Here is a 20,085-nt window from a genome sequence, read left to right as displayed (position 1 = left end):
ATATTTTATCTGCTTGTATCCCATTTTGCAATCAGTTTCGAAAAAGAACATTGTGCAGCTCTTTTCAATGTCCATCTTAACACCATAAATAAATGAAACTCCTTGAAGGTTTTTTCGAAACAACAGGCTGTATTTTAAAAGATGATTCTAAAACATCTTAGCATGCGCGGCTTTAACACTACTGCAACTCCAATCTAGACATAAGGGCTAATAAAACATGAACTAATGTAGTCATTATTACTTAAACATGCAAGCGTCGTGCATTTTAATGTGGCAGCAGCTTAACAAACACTGCTGGCCATTTACCCACAATTTATTTGTAAACTTGTGATGAAGTGAAGTCAATTTAGAACTACTGACTAAGCAAGAACTGGTTTCAAATAATTAACAGGATATAATTCGATAGGATACTGATTCTCTAGATACCACCTAACCACAAATATTAAGGTACCCATTCTGAAAATGATAATAACAAAAAAAAAAAAATCCACGGTCTCATAGGCCCATGCCAAAGATTTGCATAGATTCACAAATTTCTTGGAAGTCACATTAATGACTGGCATACAACTTTTGTAGCTTCTCTCGCTTATGCTAACAGTCCATAACCCTACAACCGGGGTCGTCTGCAGAGCAGAGAATCATCAGAACTAGCGATCATTTATTTATTTACTTCTTTTTTAATACACGTGGACATATATTTCCCTTTATTTGTACATGTGGAAATATATTTCAATGTGGGGAGATCCTATCCCTTGCACTTCCACCCAATAGTGGTATTAGGTGCACTTTCTCATCTTATGATTCAATTTACAATTACATCTTAGGGGCTGATTACGATGTCATTTGAAAACAGTTCTGAACGAATTGGTCTCGGACTCATTTCCAAACGAATTGGGTCCTGCGAATCCGAACGACCGATTATGCTTTCCACCATCGTTCTGTCGGACTTGCATTGACTTCAATTGAAACAAGCATTGGCATAGCCAATAGGTCTCGCCTTTGGGACCTTATAAGTGTTTAGCCATGCAACACTTGATGTTGTTGCGCCAAGGATATTGTGCTGGATAACTAAACACTTATAAGGTCCCAAAGGCGAGAGCTATTGGCTATGTCAATGCTTGTTATCAAAAGGTGGAGAGGTGTCACTCCATTTCTCTCACTGGGGCCGGCATATTGTGCGGGGGCAGGGGGCCAGAACAAAAGTGGCCTCACTTGAATTCAGGGGTGTTTCATCAGTGTAAGTTAATCTGTGCATTTTTTTTACCCCCCCCACCCCATTTTTTTTTTTTTAAATAAAACTTTGCCGAAGCAGTGTTTTGCAAAGGCAATATGCAAATGTGGGGCACTTTTTTTTAGCATGCCCAGGCCGATTTTTAATCCAAATCCAACCCTGATACTACTGGTTAATATACACAAACTGACAAGCATGTTGGTGTTCACCAACTATTGTACAGGGACAGCCACCCTGGAATGCTTACAAACCGACTCTAATGTCAGATTTGTTAGCATGGAAATTCCACTATACTGGCTGCATTTGTGTGAGGAAGTCCCATTTACGAGAAAAAAAATCCCAGCATCCCTGGTGCTATGAAATGAACGAGCTGTACCCCTCACAAGTTTTACTTAGTGTGCCAAAAGCTTTGTGGATCGGGCCCTGAGTCACAGCTGTGTGTTAAATTCCAGAAGTGACTGAGGGCGGCCTCCAGCCTCCTCTCTCCTTCCGTCAAACAGGGGCCGCAAACTGAGTTACCTCAACAGGTTGATAATCAGGAACACATTTTTCTTTTCCTTTTAATCTTTAAGAAGCAAAGCGTTGACACAAACTCAGATTTCTTGGGTGGGGTCATAAGATTCTTTTTTTCGCTTTTCCATTGCAGAGGAAATCCAGGGCTGGATAAACAGGTCATTTAAAAGGGGACATTTGTAGGATGACTTTATGATGTATGACCTGTAGATTTCTATTTGCATTTCCGGTTCACTGATCAAGTATCATAACCCATTGGTTTATTTACTTTTTTGATGTTTGTTTGCTACTATCCCGATACAATTTATGGCAATAGTGTTAAATATAGATTGTTATCCTGCAATGAAGGCTACGATTAACATGCGATTTCACTGCCTCGTGGTTTACAGAGATTACTGTAGCAGAGTGAAATGGTAACCCTAATGGATATTTTATTCCTATTACTTGTGGACTGCACACCTAAATCCGAAGCAAGTACTTCATGTTAGCAACATCAGCCTTCATGTGGCATGGCGAATAATCTGCTAGTTCTAAAAGAGTTCATAGAAATATAACATTTGATAACCGGTAGAACTGCCGGGGTCCCATTGTCCAATTTCTAGGCTTGCCTCGCGTCAGATGTTGTCCGTAGCATCCACGTTAAGTATTGTGTTCTCAATAAATGTGCTTCCCATTGTCCATCCTAACAGTAACACTTATTATGGGGCCGATTCCGATCCGGGTCGGAAAGTACTCCGACCGAGTCGGATCCGGAGTGTTTTCCGACCGAGCCGGACCCCTACAGTCCGACCGAGTGAGTACGATGCGCACGTATGCTGTCGGACACGGTTCGGTCGGGCTCCCATGGAAGTCAATGGGAGCCAGTTGTACGACGCATACATGCGCTCCCATTGACTGAATGGGTACGTCTCGAACAAGTGCGCCCCCTACAGTGGGTACGCGTCAGTGCCATCCGTGCCGTACATGCCTGTGTGGGGGAGACCCATGTGTCTCCCCCTATGTGCAAGTTGTACGGCTGCGGGTGTCGGGGGGTCCGACGCAGACCCCTGAAGTCCGACTCCAGGAGCTTTTGCGAGCCGGACACACCGGCTCGCACAGGCTGTCCGACGCGTGCATCGTACTGGCTCGGTCGTGAATCGCATCCATTGCACGCCAAGGTTAGCTTATGACCGATTTCATGTAGCTCACATTGTACTGGCTCGCTCATACAGCTGTACGAGTCAGGCGGAAAACACGCGTACAGCTCGTAGTTTTTCCAGCCGGATCGCGTTCGGTGCCCTTCCGACCCGGATCGGAATCGGCCCCTAAATGTATTTGCCGTTATTTTTGTCCTTGCGTGTTTCAGTGGGTATCTTTTCTCTGCATTTCCAACGTTTTTTCGGACAATGTTTTCAAAAGTTACTAAAGGTCATATGATGACATTTAGTACAAACAATGTGCTGCTGCAACAAAAACATGCGCGTGCTAAACTCGGGCGCCAAAAGTTAAAGTGATCGCGATCGCGATGCACTTAATTACCCGACGGAGAAAAGACAGATGGCGGCTGTGCGTGTTCACGCGCACATGCACGCAAGCTTGAGGTCAGCAGAAAGCCTCTGGTAGCACTTTAAAAAGCCCCTTACTAAAAGTCGATTAAGCAGTGCATGAGCTTCTCTAGGCTCGACCTAAAATGGGGTGGTTGGGGAAAACCTTGCACCCTGTGGCAGGCACCCTATGGTCCCTGCCACATTGTGCAAGGTTGGTAAGAGGGGTCCCTTGGGTACCCCTATGGGCCACATTTGGATGCCCAGGTGAAAGAGGGCTCACAACGGGCCCCCAAAGACAGATTCCGACAGCCTTTTCGTGTCGGGCAGACCAAATCAGGACGGCTGTCCGTATCGGTCATCGTGATCGCTTGTCTGGAAACTGTGTTCGTAGAGCTGTACGATTCATTTCCGAAAGACTCGGCTGTCAGAATGCCGTTCAGAACCGATTCGGACTGCACGTATGGTTTCCGGACATCGTAATCAGTCATTGGTAGCTGTGTAAGATTAATTAGTAAACTAGGGTTCCGAAACAGATTCTGCACTACCGAATTCCATCCTGAGCCTTTCCGGACGACATCATTATTAGCCCCTTCATTTTAAAGTTTCATGGGTGGATTGGGTGGCAATGTACGGCAAATGTTCTTAAAAAAGTTGGGTGTTAGTTGTCCTCATGTTGGTAATGGACACCCACACCCTCACACTTGGAAAATGTATCTACCCACCCTTACCATGCTGTTCTGACATCTGAAAATTACACCCATGGAGAAGATTCACTGAGCAGTACCATGCAGGCTAAAGAGAGATGGGAGTGCATGTGAGCCATTAAAATATTCCCTTTAATGCAGAACATTCTGATTTGTCATGGGCATCATAATAAACGTGGCCTCCAGCAACAAATCAAAACTAAAAGGTTGCCCTCATTTCGAAATCAGGGTAGTTTCAGACTTGAAAGGACAAGCTGTACATTTGTTTTGCATTGCCTAGGAGGCTGTATGCATTTGTGCTTGCTACAGGCAATGATTGAGATAGTATCAGAGAAATCAACAGTAAAATTGGCCCACCAAACTATCAAACCAGTCAATAAACAGCACAAAAAATTACCCACACACTGTTCTTCAGACCAGCCCTTCGGGCACTGCCTGATTGCCCTATCGTCCAGTCCAACCCTGCTTGTCAGAGTGCCCAAGTGTTCTCCTGTTTAGACTGAGAGGTTCTCTCGATGTGACAGCCATGTTTTTGCCAGTCAAATGTTATTAAGTCAATAAATGCTCTCCTGGCTCTTGTGGAGTGTTGGAATGTGACATTTTGCCTGTTCATCTTCTATACTTCCTAATTATTTTTGTTTATTTCATCAGGAAGGCCTGACCCAAGATGGCCATCCCAATGTGATAATGACAAGCAATTAGCAAGCCATGATAACGTGAGGCTCGACTCAAGTCATGACAATACCTTTAATAAATGTCTATTGCAGTCAAAAAACACTTCTGAATTAAATAATTGTAGGAGATACAGTAGTACATGGGACTAAAAGAGTGTTCATTTTAGTTTTTAAATATGAAATCTTCTCTCATGATTTGCAATGCAGGTACTCCGTTGAAGGCAGAAGGATACATCCAAACAGCCAATAGCATTAGGTGAAAGACAGTTACTCCTTTTGGCTGAACTACGACCTGATTGACAAAGTCTCAATCTAATGACTGAAAGAGGAAGGCCACAAAAAAGTCATTGGTTGAATTTGACAGACCGAAAGTTCACTTTATTTATATGATAAGCAATGCTCTATTACTTACCGGTAATATTCATTACTCCGGGTCCCGTTGTCCTCGTCCCATTCATTACAAAGTGGAGATAACCATCTCCCGACAGAAAAAAACAAGAGGAATGCTGGGACACTAATACTGCCCCTCCCACCGGGAGTACATAAGCAGTACTTACCCAGCATCCCGCCTGTACAACCAAGCCCAGACAGGAAGGCCGGCCGGCCGGGAGGGAGGGGCGTATGAATGGGACGAGGACAACGGGACCCGGAGTAATGAAGATTACCGGTAAGTAATAGAGCATTAACCCCAGGTCCCTTATGTCCTCGTCCCATTCATTACAAAGTGGAGAATACCAAAGCAGAAAACCCGGCCTTCCGCACCCACAAGCACACCCAGGAAACCACAACAAAAGCATCAACCGAAGGGAGCACCGAGAAGGAGGGAAAGCGGGACCGCAGGAAGCAACCGGCCCGCAACCCAGAACAGGACAGCAGGGACCAAACAAGGACCGGAGACAACCAAGAAAAAAACAGAAGGCCAGGGCCCCAACAAGGAGGCCGCCAACCAGAGAAACTGGAGACAGGGCAACCCGGAGCAAGACCCAAAGGACACAGCCAAGGAACCCACCGGGCAAGGCCGCCCAGCGTCCCGAAGAAAGCCAAAGAAAGAAGCCAAGACCGGCTAACAGAGTGCAGGCACAAGAACCCAGACCAACAAGGAAGGAAGAAAGCACAGGCCAGAAACCGGCTCCGCCTCCAACCCCCAGCCCAGAGGGAGGAGCCGCAGCAAGAGCCCAGGGGCTGAACAGGAGCGGAACCCCAACCAAACCAAAAAGGACAGGGAAGGAGACAAAGACCCAAAACCCCAGGAGGCCAAAAGCCCCACATGGAAGGAGACCGCAAACCAAACCAGGAACAGAAAGGGCAGGCCAGAGACGCCCCCAGAAAGAACCAGCCGAAAGCCGAACAACAACAGGAGGGCCAACAAAGACCGGAAACCAACAACAAACAAGCCCAGCAAGGGCTGGGACAGGGCCACCGGCCACAACCCCCAAAACCCCCAACCCCAAAGGGAGAAAAAAACAAGGCAGGATGGGAGCCCAGGGCAACCGGGAGCAACAGGCAGCCCCCAAACCAGGAAACAACCAGGCACGAACCCACCGAACTACAGAGCCAGGAAGCCAGAACTGGAGCCAAGCAGCCAGACGAAGCAGGAGGATCCGCAGGCCCAACCAACCCCTGGAAGGAGCCCACACAGTGCCCAGGCCAAAGCAAAAGGCTGGGAGGAACAGAGACCCCCAGCACACCCCAGCCGGACCACACAGCAGGCTGGTAAAAGAAACAGAGGAAACCGCCCAAGCGGAAACCGGAGGAAGCAGAGAAGTCAGGGGGCCAAGCAGCAGCAAAATCCCAGACAACCCGCAGGCATGAGGGCAGACCCCACAGAGGAAAGAGGAACACCACGGAACCGCACCCCAACCAGAGAATGGGGGTGGGTGGGCACCCAAACAGACACACACCGGGAACGGAGCCCGGGGAAGCAATGGAAGACAGGAGCGAGCCAGGACACCAGAACAGGAAAGAACCAGGAACGCCCAGCAAAACACACCCCAAAACCAGCAGAAGAGTGACAGCACAGCCAGCAAGCCAAGGAAGCACAGCCCAAGGCCACCCCAGACCAGCAGGAAGCCGGCAGACCCAGAGCAACAGGAGGCAACCCAGGACACGCCAACCCAGAAGCACTGAACATCCAGAACCCCACCCAGGCCGGAACAGGGGAACCGCAACTCAGGAGGGAAAGGAGAACCCGAGCAAAGGGGAACCCCGAAGCCAAACAGCAAACAGCGGAAACCCCAGGACCAGGCAGAAAAACGGACACCCAACCACAGGCGAACCAAGCCCGTGAAGAGAACCACCGGCCGGAGCAGGCCCAGAAGGATCCAGCAGGACACGGCCACAAACCCGCATAGCGCCCCGCCAGGACACCCAAAGAGAGCAGAGGCAAGGACGCAGAGCCAAAAAAGGCGACCAACAGGCGCTCAAAAACCCGCAGGAGCGGGAAACCCCAGCAGACACCCAGGCAGGCATCCACGGCGGGTACCAGATGGAACCAGGACCCCCCAGGGAGCAAACGCAACCAGAGCACAGCCGGACCCCCAGCCGGGAGAACCACAGAACAGAAGAGGGGAAACAGGCGCCAAAGCAAAGAGCGGCAGCAGCGAAAGACAGCCAGGCCCAAACAGAAGCGGCATGAACCCCAGGGACCGAAGGCGAACCACCACCGGAAACACAACCCAGGGAGGGCACAAAGGAAAGGAAGAGCAGGAGCCCAACCACACCAGGCACCCCCAGGTGGCCCCAACCAGGAAAAAACCAGGCCCGACCGAACGGAACCCCAGAGACCAGAAGAGAGCAGGAATGTAGACAGAACCAGGAGAGGCGGCCAGGAACACTGAAGCAAGCCAAAGGCAAGCACAGAGCGCGCCAGGGCAGGAGCAACCAAGACAGAAGCACCCATCAAGGAAGAGGCAAGCAGTTGGAGACATCACCAACCAGCCAGACCCCTGAAGCAACCCAAGCACACAGAAGGCCCCGGGGCAAACACCCGAAGCCCAATGCTGGAGCAAAGGAGAACAGAACAGTCGCACACGAAGAGGCACGAGCAACCCGGAACCCCGGGAGGCCAACCCACAGAACGGGACGGAAGCCGGAAAAACAAAAACGCCAACTGGACCCGCAGGCAGAGGGGGCAAAGCGCCACAGAGAGCACCAGGCACGACCCCAGGAAGCCCCAAGGGGAACCATTCACAGCTCAAGGGATGGGAGGAACAAAGCCAGGAACCAGGAGCCCCCGTGCACCAACTCCGACCAACCACGCAGAAGCCAGGAAGCTGAGGTGAACACCCAGCACACCCAAGCGGAGCAGAAGCCACAACCAAACAGGCCGCCCGCAGCGGAGGCAAGGCCCCCTGAAAACGGGCAGGCAGACAGACGGTCCCAGCACATAAGAATGCAGTGCAGACCCCGGCAGGCACACAGGCAACCGGACCCCATGCAGCTGCCAAAGAAGCAGGAACACCGTCCCACCACCTGCCGGGGGCAGGGAGCCGCGGAGGAGCCCAGAGCCAGGAGGACCAGAAGTGCACCCCAATAGGCCGCACCCGAGGATGCGAGAGGTGACCCCGACCCGCAGAGCAGCAGGGGGCAGAACGCAAGGAAGCAGGCAAGAGGGCCCGGGACAAAACCGGCACCCCCACGCGCCACAGTTGCCAAAGAGAGCAGCAGAGGCCAAAACACCAGGACCCCTCACAGCGCACAGCCCCCGGAGCCCCCAAAAGGAAGCACCCACAAGGCCCGAGAGCAGAGCGTGAAATAGGCGTGCCACAAAATGGCAAAGCCAACCCCCCGCAGGAAACAAGGGAGGACAGCAGAGCAGGACCCCAACAGCAGAGAAAACGGTGCACCCCGCTCCGCCACGGAGAGCCACTACCAGGAAAACCCGACGCCGCTGATAGAAAAGTTAAGCCTACAGCACCTGGTATTCCCAGGCGGTCTCCCATCCAGGTACTAACCAGGCCTGACCCTGCTTAACTTCTGAGATCAGACAAGATCAGGTGCTTTCAGGGTGGTATGGCCGTAGGCTGACAGAAGGCACCAGAGCCAGCACCCCAAAGGGGCAAAACCCCACAGCAGGAGGGAACATCGCCCGACTGCCCGCACCATCAGGGGCCTGACGGACGGGCCACAGGAACCCCAAGGAACAGCCCCAAAGGACACGCCCGGGGAGAGGACCAACGGTGCACATGAACAGATGGAGCTAGGCGCTAGCGAGGCACTGGAAGAGCAAATGCCCAGAAGTACTGGACATCGAGCGTCGTCGCCTGGACTCAAACCCCCGATCCCCAGCTGCGAAGTCGAACCCCAAGGCTACATCCACACCCCATTCCGAGGCACCCGAGACTCGAACCGGGCACCCCAGCACCAAATACAGACACCCCAGCCCTCAGCAGCACAACTAAGCACACCCACAGAAAGAAACGCTGCAGAAGCGGGTACGCAGCTCAGCGGTAGAGCGCGTTTTTGCAACCCACGCAGGAGGACCCGGGAACAACCCCGGCAGCGCCAAGAGGTCCCGCAGCCCCAACCGGGCAAATCCCAGAAGGGCAACGTCAGGGAAGGAAGCTGTAAAGAGGAAGTGGGGGCCACCAGTCAATAAGGCCCACACCGACAGTGCACTGACAGTACGAGAAGCCGGTCGGCCCCCCTCCCAACATGGAAACCCCATCCCACAAGAGCGAAAAGCAGAGGCGTATGCACCACACAGCACACGGCGCACCAGAAGAGGAGGGAAACAGAAGAGAAAGCATACAAACAGCGCCTCCCGGGACATCATAAGCCCTCAAACGACCAGCAGAGGAATAACAGGCAGGGAAGTAAGGAAACCGGCAAGCGGTACTCACCAGGAGTGGGGGCCAACCCCAGGAACAAGGCCCCCACTCCAATCGCCATCACACCAGGAGACCGGCAGGAGCCCATCCAGCGCAGCACATCTCACCCGGTCAAGCTCGGGAAAACGAGCCCGTGACCCGGAAGAAACCGGGAGCTCCAGCCCCAGCCGCAAAGGGCCGGGAGGCCACGCAAAGCAAGCAGGACACCGGCTCCAACAAAGACTGACTCCCAGCAAGCCCGGCAGGCCAGGAGACAGCCCATGAAACCCCGCGCCCACACAGCCAGGCAGCCGGGCAGGGGGAGAAGAGAAGCACCGCCACTCCAGCCCAGCAGGAGCAGCACCAGCACAGTCAAGTCCATTCTGTCGACAGACAGAAAAAAAGAACAGGCGGGATGCTGGGTAAGTACTGCTTATGTACTCCCAGTGGGAGGGGCAGTATTAGTGACCCAGCATTCCTCTTGTTTTTTTCTGTCGGGAGATGGTTATCTCCACTTTGTAATGAATGGGACGAGGACATAAGGGACCTGGGGGTAATGAAAATGTTTAGACATCTGTGGTGGCATTTCCAGAACTAAGGGTCCCTCCACCATTTGGCTCCCATTTTCCCCCACCATACTAATTCTAAAAATTTCCTGGCATAGTGCATACGGCCCGGGATATGGGTGTGGTGCCTTGAATGCCAGGCAATGCCAGATCACAATGCTGGTGGAGGCTGGCTTCGGGGGGCCTGTTACTGGCCCCTTCTGTGGGGGCGGGCAGTTGTGCACTGGGTGGTACCTGTGGTACCCCCCTACATTTCCATGCACAATATGGCAGGCACCGAGTGATGCCTGCCACGTTGTGTATGGAAATGCACAACATGCGTTTTTCAACACCGCAGCGGTGCTGCAGCCAGCACCACCGTCCGCAAAGTTAAAACGCTGGATGCGCCTGCCACCGTGGCGGCTGCATCCTGATTTGGAGTGCAGGACCGCCGCCTTACAGGCGGGCAGTCCCGTTACCGCTAGGATGGCGGACATCCTAATAACCCCCTAAGAATGGCTTACTAAAGTAAAATGACACAAACTAAACCAGATCAGAGAAGAAGCAAACAGCAAAAAGATGATTGCAGAAAAAGTGCTAGCAGATTGAGTATCAGTAATGTGGACTACTAAACAATTCCAAGAAGAAGAAATGCAACAAAACTGTCCAAAGCTTAATTCCCTCACCGTGTACATCCGATGACCAGAGTTTTTAAGCTCTTCACAGAGACAGATGGGCACCAGAAGGCAATAAAGAGATACGCCACAGTCAACTCGGGGGAAAAAGCTGGTTTATGCTTACGTCTTTATGCTAGACACAACTAGAGACACAAGTGGGTCTATTCACAAAGTTAAATTTACATCTGTGAGTTATTTACACATGGGTGTTTACTCTTACACACTTGAGTAACTGTACTACTTTTAGCTACGCATCATTTACAAGTTTAAAGTTAGGCAAATGTGTAGACTTACACATCTCAACCCCCTGAAACAGAGGGTGGAGCAACATTTATGAGTTTAAGTTATGGCAGCCTAAAAGGACAAGTAGTACCTTCATCCCTACAAACTGCCAGCCACTAATACTGCAACACCCTGACATAGAAAATATTGGAAATTGAGACTTAAAGTGGAAGCCATGAAACCTTTTTTGGTGTACGTGCACTTTATATTGTTTTACATAACATAATATAGAAGCCCAATGGAAATGATAAATTAAATGAATTCATTATTTTAAATATATTAATAAGTTTAATTTAATGTTAAGAAAATATCTAAAACTAAAACATAATTGATTATTTAACAGTAAAATATTTTAGTAACCTTTTTTTAATTTAAAAATTGATATGAAATTAATTTTCATTGTAATGAGACAGAAAATCGAGGAAAAAAACTTCGAATTACAATAATATCGAGTAACAAATATCGTTGAATGGAAATATCGAGTGCAAGAATATCATTGTCAAGAATATCAATTTGACAATTTAAAAATTTTTAGAAGTCAATAATATCGTTTATAAAAATATAGGGCCTCATTATCTTGTCAGTAGGAAAGGCTCCAAATGGCAGTCGCATTCTCCTAAACCGTTTTGGAACCTATGTTTCCGACCGACTCAGAAACATTTCTGACTGATCGATTAGGATGGAAAGGTAACCGCTCGGTCAGTCCGAATCCATTCCAACCGTCATTCGGACATTGAGTCAGTCGAAGCCGAATTGTACAGCTCTACGGACTGCGTTTCTGACTGACGTATTACAATGTTGGATTCGGACAGCTTTTCCCCCTGAGGCCTACAGTTTTGGCCCGTGGGGGTACCCAAGGGTCCCCCCTTTAAACCATGCACAGTGTGGCAGGCACCATGGGGTGCCTGCGACAGGGTGCAAGGTTTACAGCAACCACCCCTTTTTTCAATGGGAGCCTGTGTTGTTGGTCGGAACACAGGCTCCTATTGACGTCAATGGGAGACTTTCTGAGCGGTGTTCGGAACCATTGTCATTGATTGGTCAGTCTCACCAAACGCGAGTCGGTCAAAACCAATTCCGAGAAGGAGTCGGTTGGATTACCGACATCGTAATGAGGCCCAAATTGGTTCCAAATATCGTTTTTAACTATTGTTATGTTTTTTAGTATATATTTTAAATGTATGACAATATTTTTTTGTTTAATTATTGTTTATGTTTCCTACTATATTAGTTAAATTTGTAGTAGTCATGAAATTTTATTTAATTAAATTTGATATTTTTTTAGTTCTGTTGCGGGTTGTGGGTTTATAGGGGTACAGAGTGGGAAGTAATTTGATTATAATAAATTAATGATTATTTTTTAATTGATATTATTTTGTGTTTCTTAGTTCTGTTGTGGGTTTATAGGGGTATAGGTTGGGAAGAAATGTAATTATAATAAATTAATGATTATTTTGTAATTATTATTAATTATTTAATTGATATTTATTTTGTTAATTGTGTTATTAATTTTTTTATGTAAATGTTTTTTGTGGGTTGTGGCATTTGTAAGGGTAAAGAGTGGGTAGTAATGTATTTTTCATTACCAATAATTAGTTGTTAATTAATTTTTTTGATTAATTTTGTGTTCATTTTACTATTTTTAAATAATTTTACTTTTGTTTACGATATTTTACTTGTTTTTAATGTTGCACTGACTAGAGTGGGAGTGGTAATTCTAGCACTCAGCAATCCAACACTTTCGCTACTGTTGCATTGACAGTAGTGGTAATATTAAATCTTTCCCCACCACAATCCAACACTTTCCCTACAGATGCACTTAGAATATGAGAATACAAAATTTTTCCCCTCTGCAATCCACACACTTTCCCTACTTTTGCTCTGACTGGAGTGGGAATATAATTTTTTTTTGTTAATTATAATATTTATTGTTGTGCACTGGGAATAATAGATTGTAGTATTTTCCAATGTTATAGTTTGATAAATTTTATATTTATTGTAGTTACAGTAGTAAATCTTATCCTTGTGTGATGTAAAAAAAAGTTTTATTGTGTTAGGTGGGAGTTCTTATTTTTATATTTAGTCTAAAAAAAAAGTATTTTAATGTAATGGAAAATGTACATGTATTTAGTTTATATTTAATAATTCATTTTATGTTGTAATTTAGATAATTATGTGTTTGATTTATTATAATATTTAAAAATGTCACTTTTTTTGTTTGTAAATTATTTATAATGACATTTTTAAACATGCGTTTACTATTTATTTCAAATTAAATTGATTTTTTAATGTTTTATTTTTTTGGTATATTTAAATATGTCCACGCAGCCTTCAAAGTGGGCTTGCGAGGGAACATGATTGCAAAAATAGCAGGAAAATAATAATTAAACGGACATCTGTAGACCAGGCACTCACCCACTGGAGGGTTGGAAATGTGCAAACCACAAGTCCCACAATGCAGCGAAAGTAAGACCACCGAGGAGGTCCAATGGGGACCAACAGTATAAAATCAGCAACCTGGTGAGACGGAAAGGTTTTACAACGATGGTAATGCCGGACTATAACCTTTGAGAAAGGTCGCTGAGACTGAAACGCATCAGGTGCGATGTCCGAAGAAAATGCTAAATAAAAGATTTAACTACTACCAATCATGTGAGCGCGCCTTCCTTCGTGGGTGAAGGAGTTTGTGGACATTAATATCGGCTCGGTCCCACTGAAAAGGACGCACCACCCGACAAGAGCGCCATAATGCCCCGCCATGGACCAAGTTTGTTTGCAGTCGGAAGACACACAGGGGTAGTGGCTGCCACCTCGGACCAGCCGAGGTAGGGGTCCAGGCAGCCTTCAAAGTGGGCTTGCGAGGGAACATGATTGCAAAAATAGCAGGAAAATAAGAATTAAACGGACATCTGTAGACCAGGCACTCACCCACTGGAGGATTGGAAATGTGCAAACCACAAGTCCCACAATGCAGCGAAAGTAACACCACCGAGGAGGTCCAATGGGGGCCAACAGTATAAAATCAGCAACCTGGTGAGACGGAAAGGTTTTGCAACGATGGTAATGCCGGACTATAACCTTTGAGAAAGGTCGCTGAGACTGAAACGCGTCGTCAGGTGCGATGTCCGAAGAAAATGCTAAATAAAAGATTTAACTACTACCAATCATGTGAGCGCGCCTTCCTTCGTGGATGAAGGAGTTTGTGGACATATTTAAATATGTATACATATATTTTTGATAATATAATATTTACAATTTTTTTCAATTATATTATTTAAAATATTAGTTTATTTATATATGTCTGTATATTAACATATATATGTGTGTGTTTAATTTTTTTAAAGTATGTTTATTTGTTATATTTGTTAAAATATACACTTAAATATATTTTATTTTGATAAATTAATGTTAGTATTTAATATATGTTTATTTTAATATTTTAAATTATATATATTTAAAAATCGATATTTAATACAACTATATTATTGTAACAATATATTTTTTCTACTTACCTTTTTAAGTATAGTCAGTCGATATTTTTGTATTCTATATTATTTCCACGATTTTTTTCTTCTACATTTAAATCCTCAATAATCTGGTCAGTGAACCAATTTTTATTAAACTAAAATTAGGTTATTAATAATTAATTCTGTACATCACTTTAATTAATTATTCATATGTAAATTAAATGTTTTTTCTTACATACGTGGGATAGTTTTTTATTTTAACTTCAGAAAAATGATTGTAGTCTAATTTTATATATTAACAATAATTAAACATTTAATACAGAATTAACCTAATACTGCTATAACATTTGTTGTGAATTTACGGAGGTCATCCCGCAGTCTGCCCAGTCTTATTGAAACTTTACCAATATTACCTTCCAGTATTTCAATGGAAGCATTATTGTCCTCCAATATACTCTCAAGCTTACCATCAGTCGCCGGCCCGGAGGCCTGGTCGATTCCAGGCCATTGAATGCCATGTCTGGGGCAGTCTGTTCTTCAGGCCTCAGTGCTGCCTACTTTTTGAGTCCTTCCTGGAGCTAGACCTGCCCAATATGTCGATCTCCCAGAACGATGTTTCATTGGTCTCCACCAAAGCCTGGAGTCATATTACATTACACCTGCCTCCAGTAATCACCCTGTTGAGAGAGGGCTTCACTGTGGGTTTGCTAAATTCAGTGTGTGTAGGCTGAAAGCAGCAAACATTCTGTAGTCCCCAGTCATGGCCTGCCGTGTCAGAACAAGTTTCTTAAGCATGCTGTATACCGTTCAGAGCAGTAGAAGGGGGTGGCGATGCACAAAGTTTGTAGCTCCCAGTTCCTACTATTATTATTAGGTCTGTTGTGGAAGATCCTTACGTTCACCCCAACTCAGCCAGAAGATAATGCATGCACATATGTCAGGGCACTATTCCTCCAGGCATTTGGTGGCGTTGGTATCCTCTCTTAGCCCCGGTTGGGCTCACAGTATCTACTGTAATGACTCAGGGGCCTGTAGAGATAAGTAGGCCTCTCCTTGGCTTGGGTGTTAGTTTATTTTAAAGTTATCCCCCAGGGGCACCGTGTCCCTCCTCTGCCCTCATTCAGCACCTGGGCCACGACCACACACCACCCCTGTGCCTAGAAGCACTGTCCATGCCTGTACATCGTTCATTATACAGGTCCCCTGGCTGGGCTCCTGAGATGATCAGGGCAGTGAGCACAAATGGTTTTTCAGATCAGCAGCCCACAAAGCAACACCACTTCTCTGCCACTTGACCTGCTCATGGCTGTGTTTCTCTGATGTTTTTGGTCAGCTGCCATTTTGAGCCTGATACGCTGCACCTGGGCACCAAGTCTGGTCCATTCGCTGGGACTCTTCCCAAGCCTGCAGAGTATGCTTTGGGGACCCAGCATTGCCAGGGGTTCAGCCAGAGTCAAATTGGTGCTCGGCTGGCACCTCCGACAGCAAGATGGCAGGTGAAGTCAGAGTTCAGTGAGAGCTCAAAAGGCAGCAGCGGTCCTCGATCGCAGCTCAGCCGTGTCCCGGCACATGTCAACTGTCAAATGTCATGTAATTTGCCTTTGGCAGGTTGAGGTCATCAGTGCAATCATGCCTCATGAGTTTACTATTGTGAGGTTTTTTCAAAATTCTCTAATTTGTGGATGAAACCCAGCTTGAGGCACATCAGGGGATTTGAAGTACCTTTCTTGCAGACAGGTTTAGGTTTCGATTGGGAGATCCACTGGAGAACGAAGAACCCCAGAAATCTGCACCACCATGTTTAAAGAATGCCAATTATTTTAGTAACACTGCAACAAAGAAGAAATGGCGTCTAACTGCCATCACATATGAATGTAACGATTTTCTGAGTCAAAAATGTATGCCAGCTGGAGCCATAATTTCCTGCTAGGTGACTCTCAGTGGCGAAGAACACTAAAGAAGTGTCCATTCCTGCAACCCAAAGTCTGTGGCATGAAGGTATCCTACTTCCAAAACTAGGGCTGATATATATGTTTTGCTCCTAATCGAAATAATAGTAATGGAGTACAGCATAGAGTGGCCTTTGGGTGTGAAACAGTCAGAGTAAGTTACTCAACTTGTTAGTCTTCAGGACGTGCAGACCACCCTAATATCGTTCATTATTCCCAGTTTTATTTGAGGTATGGTCCACAGTTCAGATCATCTGATCGGACCACTATTCTGTTCATAGTTTTCTCCATGAAGGTCCAAATCTATTCCTCACCAATATATAATTTCCAAGTTCATCACAAATTCCATTTAAAACAGGAGTCTATGAAAATCCAGATCCTCCCTGCTACAAACGTTCAAGGAACTTCCTGGGCGCTTAGTATACTTTATGAAAGTATAATTGCCAAAACAGCAACCTTGCTCCACATTGTATACACAGAGTCAAAAGGCAGCTTTAACCCCTTAACTACTGTAGACACCCGCCCATCTGTGCTGAGCCCTTTTTGGGCTAACTAACATCCTGAGGATTCTAAAAGTACTCAGAGTCCATGGATTCCCCTGGAGGGGACTGAGGAAATAGGCAAAATGCAGCTAAATGTTGAGTTTTTGGGGGAGGAACAGGAAAAAAGTGTTCTGAATAAAAGCGTCAGTTTTTTCCATAAAACTTTCATCAACACACGTTTGCTGTACTATAGTCATTATCTTTATTAGTTCCCTTTTTAATCTTTTAATAGTTTTTAGAAATAAAAAAAATACTGAAAATGAGTAAGAAAAAATGGCCACAATGGCTACTTTGTGAAAGCAATATACCATTACATCAGTTAGACCATTCTGGTCATGAGGATATATAGGGTTTGTAGGTTGTCAAAGAACTTAAGATATCAAGAGCCAGTAACTGAGCTGCACTGTACAATGGTTTTTCATTGTGTACCAAGCATAAACCAATTCATAAATGGTGAAATATGTAGAGTGAAAAATGGGTAGCAAGGAAAACTCTGTATTTCTCGAATGGGCACAAGATATAGAGTTTAGGAGCAGTGGTTATTTGTAAATCTCTGAATTTGTGTGTGACCATACTAGCATATGATGTAGAGGGTATTTTTCAAAATGTCTTCTTTCTTACACACTAGCTTACATTTGCAAGGCACAAATGCAGCGAAATCCAATTGCTAATAACAAATGTTCTGCTATTCTATGCTCCCACATATTTGGCGATACAAATGGTACCTCACATGTGCCTAGTGCCTGTGAGGAAACAGCCCAAAATACAACATGGATACATCACAGTTTTCCATTCAGAACGGGCACTTGTTTGCTAAGCGGGTAGCTGTGGATTTTGAGCCCTAGCTCAGCCGGAACCTAGGGAAAGCTAGCAAACTTGCACATTTTAAAAAAAAGACACCTGGGGTGAGCCAAGGTGGGGTGACTCGTGTGGCTCGAATCAGGTTTTTTTTTTATCCAGAATCACTTGCAAACCTTGAACTTTGACAAAAAAAAATGTTCCTCACTTTTCTATGGTGGAAAGTACTGGGTTCTGTGGGGAGCCCCAAACTTCCTTCCACCATGCTGTCCCCCTAGTCTCACTATAACAATAGTATATTAATTGTGTGGGTAGGCCTAGTGTCCGCGACAGGAGGTGGCCCAAAAGCAACATGGATACATAACATTTTTCCACTCAAAATGGACTCTTTTTTTTGCAAAGTGTGTAGCTGTGGATTTTGAGCCCCGGCTCAGATAGCACCCAGGGAAAACTAACAAACTGGCACATTTTTTAAAACTAGACGCCTAGGGGAATCGAGGGTGGGGTGACTTGCGTGGCTCTCACTAGGTAATTTTACCCAAAAGCCTTTCCAAACATCAAACTTTGGTAAAATAAATCATATTTTCCTTACATTTCTGTGATGGAAAGTTCTGGAATCTGAGGAGAGTCACATATTTGCTACCACACCAAGGGGGTCATTAGGATGGCGGGCAGACTTTAGTCTGCCCGCCACCCTCGAGGTAATGGGACAGCCCGCCTGCCATGCGGCAGTCCAGCCACCCTAGTTATGATGCAACCTCCACCGCGGCGGTCGCATCTGGCGATTTAACATTGCTGAGGGTGTTGCTGGCTGCAGCACCCACCACAATGTGAAATGGCCATGTTGTGCCTGCCACCTTGTGCATGGAAAAGTGCGCAGCAGACCCCCCCCCCACCGGGGGCCCGCAACTGGCCCCAAAGCCAGTCTCCACCTGCCTTTTTGCAGTGGAGAATCCGCCTGCATTTTTGCAGTGGAAAATCAGCCGCAAAAAGACAGGCGGAGAGGCCCATTGTAATCACTACGGCGGTGCCTGCACGGCACCGCCACAATGATTGCCTGATTCCGGGTTCCGCAAGGTGGACGGAAAAGGACCGCCTTGCGGAAACGTGGTGGTCGGTCTTTCCGACCGCCACGGAACAATAGCGATTCCCACTGCCATCCTAATATGGCGGTGGGTAAATAACCTTTTGATGCCGGGTGGATTGCCATTGCCGGGCCGGTGGTGGCGATCTACCCGCCATCGTAATCAGCCCCCAAGTTCACAATTGTCCCCTATGAGAACAGTACCCTACTTGTGTAGCTGGCCAGGAGACCACGACACAAAAAGTCCCTAAAGCGCTACACTGAGAGATAAGCAATCAGGGAAGCTGCGGTATTTAGGGCCGTGCTGTGGTGCCACCCATTCAGACCTATGAACCACAGACATTTTTGAAAACTAACAAGGGATCCCGTTGGCCATGGATTGATCAATACTTGTTGAAGGCACTAGTCCCAGCCACGCAAGTGACGCCTTGTTTTTATCAGCACAAGTGGGGTAATGCTGGATTTTAGGATTTTTGCAGAATCCGGAAGATTCCTTCACAAAAATGTAACGAAAATGTGTGGTTTTGGGCATAGTTTGAGATTTCTAGGGCATTGTGAGTAATATAACCCCATGGGATCCACGCAAGGCACACTACCCTGAAATCCCCTAGTTGCCTAGTTAAAAAAAATGTCTGTGGTTTGTAGGTCTCAAAGAGTGGTGGCCGAGCACAGCCCCAATTCCCACAACTACTCCTATCACTGATCTCGCCATATAATGTTTTAGGGTCTTTTGTGTCAAGGTCTCTTGGCCCACCCACACAAGTGAGGTACCATTGTTAGCAGAAGACTTGAGGGAATGCTGGGTTGTAGGACATTTGTGGCTCCCCACAGATTCCAGAGGTTTTCCTCACAGACATGTGAGGAAAGTATGGGTTTCAGTCAAAGGTTGAGGTTTGCAGGGCATTTTCGGGTAGGAAAATGATGTGGGATCCACATGAAGCACACCACCATGGACTTCCCCAGGTACCTTGTTTTCAGAACTGCCTGGGTCTTGTAGGTTTTCCTAGGTGGCAGCCTTCCCAAGCCCAACCAGTGGAGCCATTCACCATTGCAAGTGGAATGATATCGGGAGTTAGCCACACTCTCCTGGCCCATATGTAAAAACAATTCTCAAAGGAGTCAAATATCATCTAGTTTGCCATAATTTAAAAAATATATATATATATTCCTGCCATACAGTTAGCTTTCTGGCCCCAAGGGCAAATTGGGGCAACCCTCCCGCCTGCCATGAAAGGGCAAAAAGACTGGTTCCGTCCTTTTTTGGGACTGGGGTGTGTCTAATGCC

The 20,085-nt window shown here is 46.5% G+C and overlaps 1 protein-coding gene and 1 non-coding gene across 5 annotated transcripts in view; one reads left to right on the top strand and one right to left on the bottom strand.

Annotated features, from left to right (window-relative positions):
• LRRC20 (leucine rich repeat containing 20) overlaps positions 1 to 20,085 on the top strand; it is a 1,457,380-nt gene that overhangs the window by 1,062,021 nt on the left and 375,274 nt on the right. The window lies entirely within an intron of this gene.
• LOC146867233 (5S ribosomal RNA) lies at positions 8,553 to 8,671 on the bottom strand. Its single transcript, XR_014968602.1, has one exon. It is a non-coding gene; the product is annotated as a 5S ribosomal RNA (ribosomal RNA).

This window comes from Triturus cristatus, chromosome 1_2, assembly GCF_964204655.1.
Source record: "Triturus cristatus chromosome 1_2, aTriCri1.1, whole genome shotgun sequence".
Taxonomy (NCBI): Eukaryota; Metazoa; Chordata; class Amphibia; order Caudata; family Salamandridae; genus Triturus; species Triturus cristatus.
Note: the sequence above shows the minus strand (reverse complement) of the source record. Positions and strands in the feature narration are given on the sequence as shown.